The sequence below is a fragment of the Callorhinus ursinus genome, unplaced genomic scaffold (genome assembly GCF_003265705.2).
Source record: "Callorhinus ursinus isolate GAN/ISIS: 27379988/994484 unplaced genomic scaffold, GSC_fseal_2.0 scaffold40, whole genome shotgun sequence".
NCBI classification, from domain to species: domain Eukaryota; kingdom Metazoa; phylum Chordata; class Mammalia; order Carnivora; family Otariidae; genus Callorhinus; species Callorhinus ursinus.
In genome coordinates this window covers 5,851,733-5,868,169 of record NW_027397102.1, presented here as the reverse complement: position 1 = coordinate 5,868,169, position 16,437 = coordinate 5,851,733, and the positions used below count along the sequence as shown (strand labels likewise).

The 16,437-nt window shown below is 36.1% G+C and overlaps 1 long non-coding RNA gene across 2 annotated transcripts in view; it reads left to right on the top strand.

The window, feature by feature from the left end:
- Positions 1 to 16,437, top strand: part of LOC141370614 (uncharacterized) — a 336,998-nt gene that overhangs the window by 43,208 nt on the left and 277,353 nt on the right. For both annotated transcript variants that reach the window (XR_012374803.1, XR_012374804.1), the window contains exon 3: positions 12,826 to 12,858. This is a non-coding gene — a long non-coding RNA (uncharacterized lncRNA). The remainder of the gene's footprint in view (positions 1 to 12,825; positions 12,859 to 16,437) is intronic.

Sequence of the window (16,437 nt, the reverse complement as noted above, 5' to 3'; positions counted from 1 at the left end):
GTCTTGGTTTGTGGTTACCATGAGATTCATATATAATATCTACTGTATACAACAATCTATTTTAAGTTGATGGTCATATCAGTTTGAACACATTCTATTTTTTAATATAAAAATCTCAGAATGTGTATTGAGTAAATACTGAATTAAGAAATTATAGAATAAACATATAAAATACAAGTTTTTTTTTCTCCAAATTTTATTTAAATTCCAGTTACTTAACATATAGTGTAATATTAGTTTCAGGTATAGAATTTAGTGATTTATCACTTACGTACAACACCAAGTGCTCATCGCAAGTGCCCTCCTTAATACCCATCACCCACGCAACCCATCTCCCTGCCCACATCCCATCCAGCAACCCTCAGTTTGTTCTCTATAGTTAAGAGTTTGTTTTATGGTTTGCCTGCCTCTCCCCGTCCACCCCATGTTCATCTGCTTTGTTTCTCAAATTCCACATATGAGTGAAATCACATGGTATTTGCCTCTCTGACTTATTTCACTTAGCATAACACTCTAGCTCCATCTACTTCATTGCAAATATAAGATTTCATTCTTTTTTATGGATGAGTACTATTCCATTATATATATATATATATATACATATATATATATACACACATATATATATATACACATAGTTATGTTTTTTTTTTGCATTTATCAATTGATGGATATTTGGGTCGATTCCATAATTTGGCTATTGTTAATAATCCTGCTATAAACCTAGAAGTTCATATTTCCTTTTGGATTAGTGTTTTTATATTCTTTGGGTAAATACCCTGTAGTGCAATTGCTGGATCATAGGGTAGTTCTATTTTTAACTTTTTGAAGAACCTCTATATTGTTTTCCACAGTGGCTGCACCAGTCTGCATTCCCACCAACAGTGCACGAGGCCTCCCCTTTTCCCACATCCTTGCCAACACTGTTGTTTCTTGTGTTTTTTATTTAAGCTGTTCTGATGATTGTGAGGTGATATCTCACTGTAGTTTTGATTTGCGTTTCCCTAATGGTAAGTGATGTTGAGCATCTTTTCATGTGTCTGTTGGCCATCAAGATATCTTCTTTGGCAAAATGTGTGTTCATGTCTTCTGCCCATTTTTAAGTAGATCATTTGGTCTTTTGGACTTAGTGTTGTATCACGTATTTATATCTCTTTGATTCTAATCCTGTATTGGATATATCGTTTGCAAATATTTTCTCCCATTCAGTAGGTTGCCCTTTAGTTTTTCTGATTGTTTCCTTTGCTGTGCATAAACTTTATTTAGATGTTGTCTCAGTAGATTATTTTGCTTTTATTTCCCTTGCCTCAGAAGATATATGTGGAAAAAATTTTGCTATGGCTGATGTCAGAATAATTACAGCCTGAGCTCTCTTCTATGATTTCTATGGTTTCTAGGCTTAAATTTGGGTTTGTAATCTATTTTAAGTTTATTTTTATGTATGGTTTAAGTAAGTGGTCCACTTTATTTTGTGTGTACCTGTCCAGTTTTCCCAACACCATTTGTTGAAGAGACTTTTTCCCATTGGATATTCTTTTCTTGCTTTGGTGAAGATTAATTGACCATATACTTATGAGTCCATTTCTGGGGTTTCTATTCTGTTCTATTGATCTGTGTGTCTGTTTTTGTGCCAGTACCATACTCTTCATCACTACATCTTTGTAATATAACTTGGGAGTCCAGAATTGTGATACCTCCAGTTTTGTTTTTCTTTGTCAAAATTGCTTTAGCTATTGGGGTTTTTTTGTGTGTGTTTCCATACAAATTTTAGGATTGTTCCATATAGTTCTGTAAAAACGCTGTTGGTGTTTTGGTAGGGATTACATTAAATCTGTAGATTGCTTTTCGATAGTATACATATTTTAATAGTATTTATTTTTCCAATGCATGAACATTGAATGTCTTTCCATTCCTTTTTGTCTTCTTGAATTTCTTTCATCAGTGTTTTATAGTTTTCAGAGTGCAGGTCCTTCACCTCTTTGTTTAAGTTTTTTGCTAGGCTTCTTATTAATTGTGTGCAATTTTAAAGAAGATTTTTTTTTTAAATTTCTGTTCCTGTTGCTTCATTATTAGTGTATAGAAATGCAACAGATTTCTCTTCATCGATTTTGTATCCTGCAACCTTTCAGTGCATTTGTTTATCAGTTCTAGTATTTTTAGTGGAGTCTTTAGGGGTTTCTACATGTAGTTTCATATCATGGATTTTTGTTCTTTGGGAATTTTTTGTTACTGATTCAATCTCCTTGCTTATGATTGGTCTATTCAAATTTTCTACCTCTTCCTGCTTCAGTTTTTGGTAAATTATGTGTTCTAAGAATTTATCCATTTCATCTAGGTTGTCCAATTTTTGGCATATAGATTTTCATATTTTCTTATAATTGTTTGTATTTCTGTGGTGCTTATTGTTATTTCTCCTTTTTAATTTGTAATCTCACTTATTTGAGTCCTTTCTTTTTTTTTTTCTAATAAGTCTGGCCAGAGGTTTATTAATTATCTTTTCAAAAAACAACCTCCTGTTTTCATTTATGTTTTACTATTTTTTTTAGTTTCTATATTATTTATTTTTGCTATAACCTTTAATATTTCCTTCCCTCTGCTGGTTTTGGGTTTTGATTGTTGTTCTTTTTCTAACTCCCTTAGATGTAAGGTTAGGTTGTTTATTTGAGCTTTTTCTTGCTTCTTGAGGTAGGTCTGTATTGCTATAATCTTCCCTTTTAGAACCACTTTTGCTGCATCCCAAAGATTTTGAACCATTTTGTTTTCATTCATTTCCATGTAATTTTTTATTTCTTGTTTGATTTCTTGGTTGACCCATTCATTGTTTAGTATCATTTTATTTAACCTCCGTGTATTTGTGTTCTTTCCAGATTGTGTGTGTGTGTGTGTGTGTGTGTGTGTGTGTGTGTGTGTGTGTGGTTAATTTCTAGTTTTCATAGTGTTGTGTTTAGAAAAGATGCATAGTACGACTTTGGTCTTTTTGAATTTGTTGAGACTTGTTTTGTGGCCTAATGTGTGATCTATTTTGGGAAGTGTTCCATGTGCTCTGGAAAACAATATTTATTTTGCTGATTAGGATGATATGATATGAATATATCTATTAAATCCATGTGTTCCAATGTGTCATTCAAAGCCACTGTTTCCTTGTTGATTTTTCTCTTTGAAATATCTGTCCGTTCATGTAAGTGGTGTGTTAAAATCCCCTACTTCTGTTGTATTACTGTTGATTATTTTACTTATGTTTGTTTTTAGCTTATATGTATTTGGTTGCTCCTATGTTGTGTGCACAAATATACAATTGTTAAATTTTCTGGTTGAAATGTCTCTTTTTTATTATATAGTATCCTCCTGTCTCTTGTTACAGTCTTTGTTGTAAAATCTATTTTGTCTGTAATAAGTATTGCTACCCCAATTTTCTTTTCACCTCCATTTGCATGATAAATGTTTCTCCATGTCCTTATTTCAGTCTGCAGGTGTCTTAGGTCTGAAATAAGTCTCTTGTAGCAGCATATAGATTGAGCTTGTTTTTTTAATCTATCACCCTATGTCTTTTGATTGGAGTGTTTAATCTGTTACACTAAAAATAATTATTGATAGGTATATATTTATTGCCATTATCTTGTTTTGTGGTTGTTTTTGTAGTTTTCTCTGATCCTGTCTTCCCTTGCTCTCTTTCATGGTTTATTGGCTTTCTTTAGTTGATATACTTAGATTCTTTTCCTTTGATCTTTGCATATCTATTACTGGTTTTTGATTTGTGGTTACCATTTGGTTTGTGTATAACATCTTCTGCATATAGCAGTATATATTGACTATCATTTAAGTTTGAACCTATTCTTTATTCCTCTCCTCCCTATGTTTTAGGTGTATGGTGTCATAATTTACATCCTTTTATTTGGTTAATCTCTTGACTGATTTTTAGAGATATATGTATATTTTACTGCTTTCATGATTCCTCCTTTTTGTACACTCGCTCATGTTCTTCCTATTCCAAGAGTTCCCTTTAGTATTTCTGATTGGGCTAGTTTAGTGGTCATGAATTCCTTCAGTTTTTGCTTGTTCAAGAAACTTTGTCTCTCCTGTTCTGAATGATAACCTAGCTAGATAGAATACTCTTGGCTGCAGATTTTTCCCATTCAGCTCTTTGACTATATCATGCCACTCCTTTCTGGCCTGCAAAGTTTCTGCTGAAAAATCTGATAGTCTTAGGGGATTTTCCCTTGTATGTAACTCTCTTCTTTTGCTGCTTTTATTATTTCTTTTTCTTGCTGCTTTTGAAGTTTTTTCCTCATCACTACTTCTTGCCATTTTAATTATGATATGTCTTAATGTGGACCTCCTTGGGTTGATTTTGTTGGCAGGTCTCTGTGCCTCCTGGATCTGGATATGTTTGTCCTTCCCCAGATTAGGAAAGTTTTCAGCTATTATTTCTTCAAAAAATGTTGTGTCCTTTTTTCTCTCCTCATTCTGTGATCCCTATAATGCAAATGTAATTATGCTTGATGGGCTCACTGCATTTCCTAAGTCTATTCTTGTTTTGTATAATTCTTTTCTTTCACTTGCTCATCTTGATTGCTTTCCTTACTGTTTTCCAGATCATTACTTCATTCCTCTGATTCCTCTAGCATGCTGTTTATTCCAGCAAGTGCATTTTCAAATTCATTTGTCTTTTTTATTTATCTCTTGTTCTTTTTTATTCCATTGTTTAGGGTCTCACTGATATCCTCCCCTATTTTATCAAGGCCAGTGATTACCCTTAATGTTCATTACTTTAACTTATGTCTCATGCTTATTGCTTGTATCTCTTTCACCTAGGTCTCTTGCTGTGGTTTTGTCCTATTCTTTCATTTGGGACTTATTCCTCTCTCTCTTTCTTTTGTTTGTGTCTTTTTCTTTGTGTTAGGAAAGTCAGCTATGCCTCCTCTTGAAGGTAATGGCCTTATTAAAAAGAGGTCCTGTACTGTCATGTAGTGCAGAGTCCCCTGTTCCCCAGGACCGGGTGCTTTAGGGGTATTGTCTATGTGTGTTGCCTATGCTCTGCTATTGTGTCCTGGCTGCTATTTCCTTCAGTCCAGTCATCTTCAGAGGCTGTCTTTGCTTCTTATGGGCAATGTTTGGTCCCCAAATATGGTGGGGCACAATTTAACAAGGTGTACACTAGCCTGCTTATGAAATGTGTCCTATTGCTGCCACCCCTAGAACCAAGGTCCCATAATATGTGTATTAGAGATATGGTATTTCAGGGTTTTAACTGCAGCCCTGAGTCTGAATGGGAATTGCCAATCCTCTGAATCACGGTGGCATGGGCCTTAGTGTAAGCAAGTTAGGTGGCTTGTGTCTGCATGGAGCTGGTTTCCACAGGTGGCATTGTGTTTATGCTGAGGGGCAGGAGAGGCAGGTGGAGCCTGCCAGCTCCTTTGTTCCTGGAAATGTCTTCATGCTGTCCCTGCCCCTCTGGAATTCCTTTGAGTTGAGTAAGTAGCTCTTTCTCCTGTATGCCCCAGGTGTTTTGCAAACTACTGCTTCTAGGTTCTATCTGCACCTGCTCTTTGTCATTCTATCACTTTAAGGGTGGGGACTCGGTTTCATATCACCCTCCAGGTTCTCCCAGAGTTTTGCCCACTATTTTTAAAATTCCAGGCTTTAATTCCTGCTCATTTAAGAATTCACAAAATTCTGCCCTTCTCACATTCAAAACCAAATGTTATGGGGATTCATATTCATGGGGACTCCCTGGTGTGATAGTCTGTCTCTCACTCTTCACTGAACCACCTGCTCCTTCCTGACCACAGACAGCTAAAGTTTGTTTTGCTCCCAAACCACATCTTAGCCCTTCCCATGTTCTTAGATGTGGCCACTTTTCTAACTTTAGTTGTGGAGAGGGTTCTACCATTCTTTGGTTTGTTTTCTCGATTATTAACAGTGATGTGACTGTTATCTAGTTATCACCATGGGAGGAGGTGAACCTAGAATCCTCCTACTCCATTATCTTCCCAGTCTATTGGAATATCTGATCTTTTGCTTCCTCTGTTCTATTATTTCTTCCCTCTAGTGTATTTTTACGTTTAGTTATTGAGTTTTTCATCTCTGATTGTTTTTTTTTTCCTTTACATTTTCTCTTTGTTGAAGGTTTCACTGAGAACTGCCAGTCTTTTCTCAAGTCTGGTATGTATTTTTATAACTATTATTTTGAATTTTCTATGCAGCACATGGCCTATCTCCATTTCATTATCTCTTTTGCTGTGATTTTGTACTGGTCTTTCATTTCAGGCATCGTGTCTCCTCATTTTGTCTAATTACCTATTTATATGTATTAGAGAAATCAGCTACATCATCTGATCTTCAGAGTAGTGGCCTATAAAGAAGAGGTCTTATATGGCCTTGTAGTGCAATGTACCCTGTTTACCAGGTCCAGGTGCTTCAGGGCATCTCCTATGTGCATTGCTTGTGCCCTACTGTTGGAGTTAAGACACATTTGCCTTCAGTGCACTCAGCTGCAATGGCCCCCTTTGCCTGTTGTGGTTAAGTCCTTGTACTGTTAAGGGGCCAGTCTGGGGCCTCCATGGGCTTGTAGATGGGTCAGACCAGGTGTCTGCCCTCACCTTCTTTTTCTGGGATTGGGTTTGCACCAATCTGCTGGGCCCTCTTCCTATGTTGTCCTGGGAGGCGTTCATTGGTGGACAGGACCTGTATTTAGACCAGATGTCTGTACCTAGTCTGTTTGTTGGGGTTGAATTTAACCTGAACTATGGGGCTGTCTCCTTGTGTTGCTCCCCTGTGATTGTGTGTGTGTGTGTGTGTGTGTGTGTGAGAGAGAGAGAGAGAGAGAGAGAGAGAGGAGGGGGGCCAGCAGTCAGATCACATATCTGCTACCAACCCTCTGCTGGGGCTATAGTGGAAGTGGTGTATATGGTTATCTTCCCCATTTCCTGTGGCAAGAGTCATTTTGTAGTGGTGCTGGTCAATGCAAGGGCCATTTGCACAATGAAAAGCATCAAGTGTTTCTTCAGAGGAACTCTTTCCTCGAGGTGCGGGTTGGACAAGGCTGTAGGCAGGAGAACATTGGCAGGGGGAAGGGTACTTGATATTAGCTTGCTATATTGAGTTTTAGTGCTGGTTCCCACACTTCAAGGTATCTAGGCAGGGGCAGGGGTTGGTGAGAAATGGTTCCTGCCACCTCTTTTGTTCTTGGAGAAGTCTCCTAAAGATCCCTCCTCCTCCAGGACACTTCTAAGATTAGTAAATAAATCTTCCTGTATACCCCAGGCACTTTTCAAACTGCTGCTTTTATGCTGTATCTGGGTGGGGTTGTTTGTTATGTTGGCTCTTTAAGGGTGGGAACTCAGTTTCTTATGTCCTCTGGATGTCCCAAAGCTAAGCCTACTGATTTTCGAAGTTCTTAGTGTTCAGCCACACCGATTGTAAAAACTCCACAAGATAAACCCGTTTTCAAAGCCAAATTGTATGGGGATTCATATTCCTATACAGTTTCCACTTCTCTGTGGTACCTGGTGTGGAATTGTTTACTTCCCTTCTCTGTGCTTGTGGTGTCCCTCCTGTTTGTGGTTAGTTTGGTTCCAGACTGGGACTCTGCCTTTCATACTGTTTTATTTAAGTTTTTATTTAAATTCAGTTACTTAACATACAGTGTGCTACTAGTTTCAGTTGTACAAAATAGTGATTCAACACTTCTGTAAAATACCTGGTGCTCATCTCAACAAGAGCACTCCTTAATCCCCATCACTTATTTGACCTCCTCCCCCACCCATCCCCCCTCTGGTAACAGTTTCTTCTATATTGTTAAGACTCTGTTTTTTCTTCGCCTCTCTCTTTTCCCCCCTTTTGCTCATTTGTTTTGGTTCTGAGGTTTCCACATATGAGTGAAATCATATGGTATTTGTCTTTCTCTGACTTATTTCACTTAGTATAATAATCCATTGTTCCATCCATGTCAATGCAAACGGCAAGATTGTAATCCTTTTTATGGAGGAGTAATATTACACTGTGTGTGTGTGTACATGTGTATGTATGTATATACATATACACCTATATATGTATATAGACACATGTACTTTGTATTATATTTATATATATATATACATACTTTGTATTGTATTTATATATATATATACACATTGTGTATATATATCTGTACACACACACACACACACACACACCCCACATCTTCTTTATCCTTTCATCAATCCATGTACATTTGGGCCGTTTCTATAATTTGGCTGCTGTAGATAATGCTGCAATAAACATTCATGTGCATGTATCCCCTTGAATTAGTATTTTTGTATTTGGGTAAATACCCAGTAGTGCAATTGCTGAACTGAAAGGTAGTTCTATTTTTAACTTTTTGATGCATCTCCATACTTTTCCACAGTGGCTGCACCAGTTTGCATTCCCACCAACAGTATAAGAGGGTTCCCCTTTCTCCACATCCTTGCCAACACCTATGGTTTCTTGTGTTTTTGACTTTAGACATTCTGACAGGTGTGAAGTGATATTTCATTGTAGTTTTGATTTGTATTTCCCTGATGATGAGTGATGTTGAGCATCTTTTCATGTGTCTGTTGGCCATCTGTATGTCTTCTTTTTTTTTTAGTGTTCTTTTTTATTATTATTATGTTCAGTTAGCCAGCATATAGTATGTCATAAGTTTTTGTTGTAGTGTTTAATGATTCATTAGTTGTGTATAACACCCAGTGCTCATCCCAACACGTGCCCTCCTTATTACCCATCACCCATCTGTATGCCTTCTTTGGAAAAATGTCTATTCATGTCTTCTGCCCATTTTCTAATTGGATTATTCATTTTTGGGGTGTTGTGTTTTATAAGTTCTTTATATGTTTTAGATACTAAACCTTTATCAGACGTGTCATTTGCAAATGTCTTCTCTTCCGTAGGTTCCCTTTTAGTTTTGTTGATTGTTTCTTTCGCTGTGCAGAAGCTTTTTATTTTGATAAAGTCCCCATAGTCTATTTTTGCTTTTGTTTCCCTTGCCTCAGGAGACACATCCAGAAAGAAGGTCAGCCGAGGTCAAAGAGGTTACTGTCTGTGTTCTTCTCTAGGATTTTTACGATTACAGGTCTCACATTTAGCTCCTTCATACATTTTGAATTAATTTTTGTGTATGGTGTAAGAAAGTGGTCTAATTTAATTCTTTTGCATGTTGCTGTCCTGTTTTCCTCACACCATTTGTTAAAGAGACTGTTTTTTTCCCATTGGATACTCTTTCCTGCTTGGTTGAAGAGTAATTGACCATATAGTTGTGGGTTCATTTCTGGGGTTTCTATTCTGATCTCTTGATCTGTGTGTTAGTATACCACTGCCATATTGTTTATATCACTACACCTTTGTAGTATAACTTGAAGTCTGGAATTGTGATGCCTTCAGCTTTGCTTTCCCCCCCCCCCCATGGTTGTCTTGGCTATTCGGGGTCTTTTGTGCTTCTGTACACATTTTATGATTGATTGTTCCAGCTCTGTGAAAAATACTGGTGGTATTTTGATAGGATTGCATTACATGTTTAGTTTGCTTTGGGTAGTATAGACATTTTAATAGTATTTGTTCTTCCAATCTATGAGCATGGAATGTCTTTCCATTTCTTTGTGTCATCTTTAATTTCTTTCATCAGTGTCTTATAATTTTCTGAGTACAGGTTTTTTACCTCTCTGTTTAGTTTATTCCTAAGTATTTTATTGTCTTAGGTGCATTTGTAAATGGGATTGATTCCTTAATTTCCCCTTCTCCTGCTTCATTATTGGTGTATAGAAATGCAACAGATTTCTGTATGTTGATTTTGTATCCTCCAACTTTACTGAATTTGTTTATCAGTTCTAGCAATTTATTGGTGGAATCTTTGCTGTCTTCTATATATATTATCCTATGATCTGAAAATAATGAAAGTTTTATTCCTTCTTGTTGATTTCGATGCCTTTTACTTCTTTGTGGTTTCTGTTTGCTGTGGCTCGACTTCCAATATGTACTATTTTAAGTAATGGTAAGACTGGACATCCCTGTCTTGTTCCTCACCATAGAGGAAAAGCTCTCAGTTTTTCCCCTTTGAGGATAATATTAGTTGTGGGTTTTTCATAGATGGACTTTATTATTTTGAGTTATGTTCTCTCTAAACCTACATGGTTGAGGGTTTTTATCATGAATGTATCATGTCGTTTGCCAAATGCTTTTCTGCATGTATTGAGAAGATCATATGGTTCTCTCCCCAATTTTTTTCTTATTCAAATTTTACTTAGTTAACATACAGTGCAGTATTGGATTCTGGAGTAGAATTCAGTGATTCGTCATTTATGTACAACACCCAGTGCTCATCACAGAAAGTGCCCTCTTTAATACCCTTTACCCATCTATCCCATCCCCCCCACCTTCCTCCATCAACCCTCAGTTTGTGCTCTATCATTAAAGGTCTCTTATGTTTTATTTCCCTCTCTCCCCCGCCCTCCTATATTTTCATTTCTTTTCTTAAATTCCACAGATGAGTGAGATCATATGGTATGTGTCTTTCTCTAACTAACTTAATTCACTTAGCATAATATACTGTAGCTCCATCTACATCATTGAAAATGACAAGATTTCATTCTTTTTGTTGGCTGAGTAATAATCCATTGTGTATATATACTACATATTCTTTATCCGTTTGTCAGTCGATGGACATTTGGGCTCTCTCCATAGTTTAGCTATTGTTGATAATGCTGCTATAAACATCAGGGTGCATGTACCCCTTTGAATCTGTATTTTTATATCCTTTGGGTAAATCTCTAGTAGTGCAATTGCTGGGTGGTAAGGTAGTTTTATTTTTAACTTTCTGAAGAACCTCCATACTTTTTTCCAGAGTGGCTGCACCAGTTTACATTCCCACCCCGTGCAAGAAGGTTCTCTTTTCCCCACATTATGGTTCTTATATATTTTTTTTATTAATGTGGTGTACCACATTGATTGATTTGCAAATATTGAATTACACTTGCATCTCAGGAATAAATCCCATTTGATTGTGGTGGATGATTTTTTTAATGTATTGTTGGATTCAGTTTGATGGTGAGGAACAAGACAGGGATGTCCAGTCTTACCATTACTTAAGTTGGATTCAGATTTTTATTGAGAATTTTTGCACCCATGTTCATCAGGGGTATTGGCCTATGTCTCTTTTTCAGTGGATCTGGTTTTCGTATCAGGATAATGCTGATGTCCTGGAATGAATTTGGAGGTTTTCCCTCATTTTCTGTTTTTTTTTTTTTTTGATACTTTGAGAAGAATAGTACTAATTCTACTTTAAATGTTTGGTAGAATTCGCCTATGAAGCCATCTGGTCCTGGACTTCTTGTTTTTTTGGGAGTGCTTTGATTACTATTCAATGTTTTTGCTGGTTATTGATCTGTTCAAGTTTTCTATTTCTTCCTTTTTCACTTTTGGTAGTTTATGTCTCTAGGGATTTATCCATTTCTGCCAGTTTATCCAGTTTGTCAGCATATAATTATTCATAATATTGTCTTATAATTGTTTGTATTTCTGTGGTTTTGCTTGTTATTTCTCCTCTCTCATTTATGATTTTATTTGGTTCTCTTTTCATTTGATAAGTCTAGCTAGAAATTTATCAATTTTGTTAATTTTTTCAGAGAACCAGCCCCTGCTTTCATTGATCTGCTGTATTGTCTTTTTAGTTTCTATATAATTTATTTCTGGCCTAATCTTTATTATTCCCTTCCTTTTGTTGGCTTTAGACTTCATTTGTTGTTCTTTATCTAGAACCTTTAGGTGTAAGGATATGCTGTTTATTTGAGATTTTTCTTTCTTCTTGAGGTAGGCCTGTATTGCTATATACTACTCTCAGAAGAATGCTTTTGCTGAATCCCAAAGGTTTTGTTCTAGTGTTTTTTTTTCTTTCCTTTATTTTCACTTGTTGCCATGTATTTTCTTTATTTCTTCTTTGTTTTCTTGTTTGACCCATTCATTATTTGGTATCATGTTTTTTCACCTTCGCATATTCTTGGTCTTTCCAAATTTTGTCTTCGGTGACTTCTGGTTTCATAGCATTGAAGTCAGAAAAGGTGCCTGTTATAATTTCAGTTTTTTTCTATTTGTTGAGACCTGATTTTTCACTTAGTATGTGATCTATTTTGGAGAATGTCTTATGTGTACTTGAAAAGAATGTGTATTCTCCTGTTTTATTATGTAATGATCTGAATATAGCTGTTAAGTTCATCTGGTCCAGTGTGTCATTCAAAACATTGTTTCCTCATTTATTTTCTGTTTAGATTCTCTATCAATTGGTTTCATTGGGGTGTTAAAGTCCCCTACTATTACTGTATTTTTATCAATTAGTTTCTTTATGTTTGTTGTTAATTATTTTATATATTTGGATACTCCATGTTGGATGCATAAATATTTACAGTTGTTAGACCTTGTTGGATAGTCCCCTCTGTGAGTGATATATTGCCCTTCTTTGTCTCTTGTCACAGTCTTTGTTTTAAAGCCTAGTTTGTCCGATATAAGTATTGCTACTCTGGCTTTCTTTTGACAACATTTTGCATGATAAATGATTTTTCATCTCCGCACTTTCAATCTGCAGGTATCTTAGGTCTAAAATGAGTGTTCTGTAGGTAGCATACTGATGTCACTTGATTTTTTTTTAAATCTTTTCTTTCAAAATTTTATTTAAATTCTAGTTAGTTAAAATATAGCATAATATTGGTTTTAGGGGTAGAATTTAGTGATTCATTTCATAATTCTTTTTTATTCAGCTTCATTATTTATCATATTTTGTCTTCTGTCTCACTGATTTCCTACTCTGTCTGCTTTTTCCAGTCTGCTGCTCATTGTATCAAGACTGTTTTCAATGTAAGTTATTGCATTTTTTATTTCTGATTCATTCATACTGTTCACTTCTCTTTTGCTACTTACTTTTTGATTTATTAAGTGGTTCACCCCATTTACCCTTTACTATTTTGGAAGTCATATGCCATTTTGTTAGCAGTATCCTTTACATTTTAGCATGCATAGTTAATTTAATGCCTAAATAATCATATACTCTTTCTTTATTTTTTTCCCTTTACTATTTTGGAAGTCACATAACATTTTCTTAGCATTAGCACATTTAACATGCATAGTTAATTTAATGCCTAAATAATCAGATATTCTTTCTTTCTCCTTAATAATGCAAAAATTTTTAAATATTATTTAAGTTACTTCATCCTCTGTCATGTTTTTATTGTCTAGTTATGTTTGTTCTGCTTTTTTTATTTCAAAAATTAGACATTACAATCATTTTGTTAGTATATCTTTGTATTTACCCATGCATTTGCCAATCTCTATGCTTTCTAAACCTTTCATCATATCAGACCAAATTATTGTTTCTTATGAAGTACAATCAGTCATCATTCACAGCTTCTATAGTTGCAAATTCACCTCACTAAAATCTATTTGTAACCTGAAAATCATTGCACACTAGGCTTTCAGGGTCATTCACACATATGCTCAGGCACTGAAAAATTTGAGTGTCCAGAGAGGTACATGTCCCCAGCCTTAGGTTAAACAATTTGATGTTTTACCTTGTAATTTCAGTTCTCATACCCTACACAAATAACTTTTCTACTTTCTATCTAGTGCCATATTTTTTTTTGCATTTTTGTGCTTATAGTTCGTGATTTCACTAATCCTCAAGTATATTGTTGAAGTACTGTGTAGTGTTCCTAAGTGCAAGGCTGTGGTGTGCCTTATATATAATACATGTATACTAGAAAACCTTCTTTCAAGTATTAATTAATGCTGTTGGCCATGGATTAAATGCTGAGTCAGTAATATATATTAAATGAGGTGTGTTAAAACAGAAACAGACAAAACCTATACTCTGAAAACTACAAAACACTGATGAAAGAAATTGAAGATGACACAAAGAAATGGAAAGACATTCTATGCTCATAGATTGGAAGAACAAATACTGGGTGTTATACGCAACTAATGAATCATTAAACACTAAATCAAAAACTAATGATATACTGTATGGTGGCTAACTTAACATAATAAAAAAAATCAAAACCAATGAGATATCAACTCACACTTGTTAGAATAGCTATTATCAAAAAGACAAGAAGAAAACAAGTTTAAGAGAGGAAGTGGAGAAAAGGAAAACTTTGTGCATTTTTGGTGGAAATGTAAAGTGGTGCAGCCATTATGGAAAACAGAATGGAGTTTCCTTAAAAAATTAAAAAAAAAACTACCACATGACCCAACAATTCTACTTCTGTGTATTTATCCAAAGGAAACAGAAACAATAACTCAAAAAGATACCTTTACCCTATTGTTCATTGCAGCACTATTTACACTATCAATTTGATGGATGTCCATTGATGGATGAATGGATAAAGAAAATGTGGAATATATGTACAAAGGAATATTATTCAGCCACAAAGAAGTCCTTACATCTTTAAACAACATGAATGTACTATGAGGGCATTGTGCTAAGTGAAATAAGTCAGAGAAAAGCAAATACTATATAATTTCACTTATGTTTATTTGGAATGTAAAAAAAAAAAATACTCAGATACAGAGAATAGGTTGGTGGTTGCCAGTGGTGGGATGTGAGGTGGTGGGCAAAATGGGGAAAGAGGTGAAAAGGTACAAAATTCTGGTTATAAAGTAAGTCCTGGGGATGTAATATACACGATGTTGTCTATAGTATGATATTTTATTGTATATTTGAAACTTGCTAAGAGATTTGCAACAAAGAGAAAGTGTAACTATGCATAGTTATGGATGCTAACTTGTAAAAAACAAAACTTGGAAAGTGTGTGAGGTTGCATATACTAGTATGTTTATCACATTTATATTACTGAAGAATTGGAAACAACTCAGCAATCAGGGATCTTAACTGATCCATGTTCTCAAATTTCAGTCACTTCTGTACTGTCTCTCTTTTGCTCTATTGGAGTATCATGTGACCTATTTAATATTTTTCTTTATTTTTTAAAAGATTTTATTTACTTAGAGAGAGAAAGCACATGACCGGGGGAAGGGCAGAGGAAGAGGGACAAGCAGACTCCCTGTTGAGTATGGAGCCCTATGTCGGGCTTCATCCCAGGACTCGGAGAACATGACCTGAGCTGAAGTCAGATGCTTAACCGACAGAGCCACCCAAGCACCCCTTTCTTTAAGTTGACATTTAACTTTAGCCCTGGCCAAAACTATTTATAGCAGGAAAAGCATGGATTTATGCTTGTTACATACATTTTAAATAAATACATAATTAAAATGAAGATACTTATGTGTGTGCAATATCTAAAATCATTTTATGTACTATCAGTAGTGTAGGAAAACCCTGATTAATGGTACATTTATACAACAGAGCTTTTAGAAATGATGATGTAGTTATATATTTAGTAATTTAAGCTTTTTAAAACAAATCCTGGGTAAATAAACAGTATACTGTACGCATGTACTTTTGTGATAAGTTTATATTGTAATAAATATGTTATGTACTCAGAATACTATACACTAAAATATGTTGTGTTAATGGCTCAATGATGGGATTATGTGACGTTTTTTAAACTATATTCTAATTTCATAACCATATAAATGATCATATATTTTCTAATTATAATTTAAAAAGTGAAGAAGTGGGGGGGAGGAAAAGATGGTGGAGGAGTAAGGGACCCTATTCCATCTGGTCCCCGGAATTGAGATGGATATCTACCAGTCCACTCTGAACACCCACGAAATCAGCCGGAGATATAAGAAGATACATCTGGATCTCTACAGAGTATTGCTGGCAGTTGGTTTCGAGGTATGAAACAGGGAGCCATGATTTCATGGGCAAATATCAGAAGATAAAAGGAAGGGGGAGGGAGCCATGGGGATCCTGCACCGCAGGGGAAGAATAGCCTCCCATACTGGGGACAGGGCACAGACTCGCAGACCGGTAGCAGCAGGGGAAAGGACTTTAAGGCAGCTCCCCGGACTGAAACCTGGAGTGGCGGGGCCAAGTGTGCAAACTGGGGGCAGCTGGCAGTTTTGGAAGCACAAAGGGCAGAGACATGCCCCTGTGCCCCGACCTGGAGGCAAGAACTGGGAGCCCTGCTGAGGGGTACACAACCCAGGATGCTGTAGTATATAGCAGCACAGACAGAAACAGAGATAGTGTGGCCTGGAGAACTCACTGAAAAACAGATTGCCATCTCTCTGCTCTGAGGAGGAGGAATGGAAACGATCTCCTATGCTCTGAGTCTCAGAAGAGACGTGGAAAGCTACCAGGGAAAGCCACCAGAGAACAAAACCCCCAAAAAACCAGTTTTCACTAAGCCCATTCGCCCCCCCCCACAAGGGACAGGGCAACTCTGCCCAAACAGGGTTGCCTGAGTAACAGCATGGCAGGCCCCTCCCACAGAAGACAGGGTGGGAAAAAAGAGGCCAGCAACCCTAAGG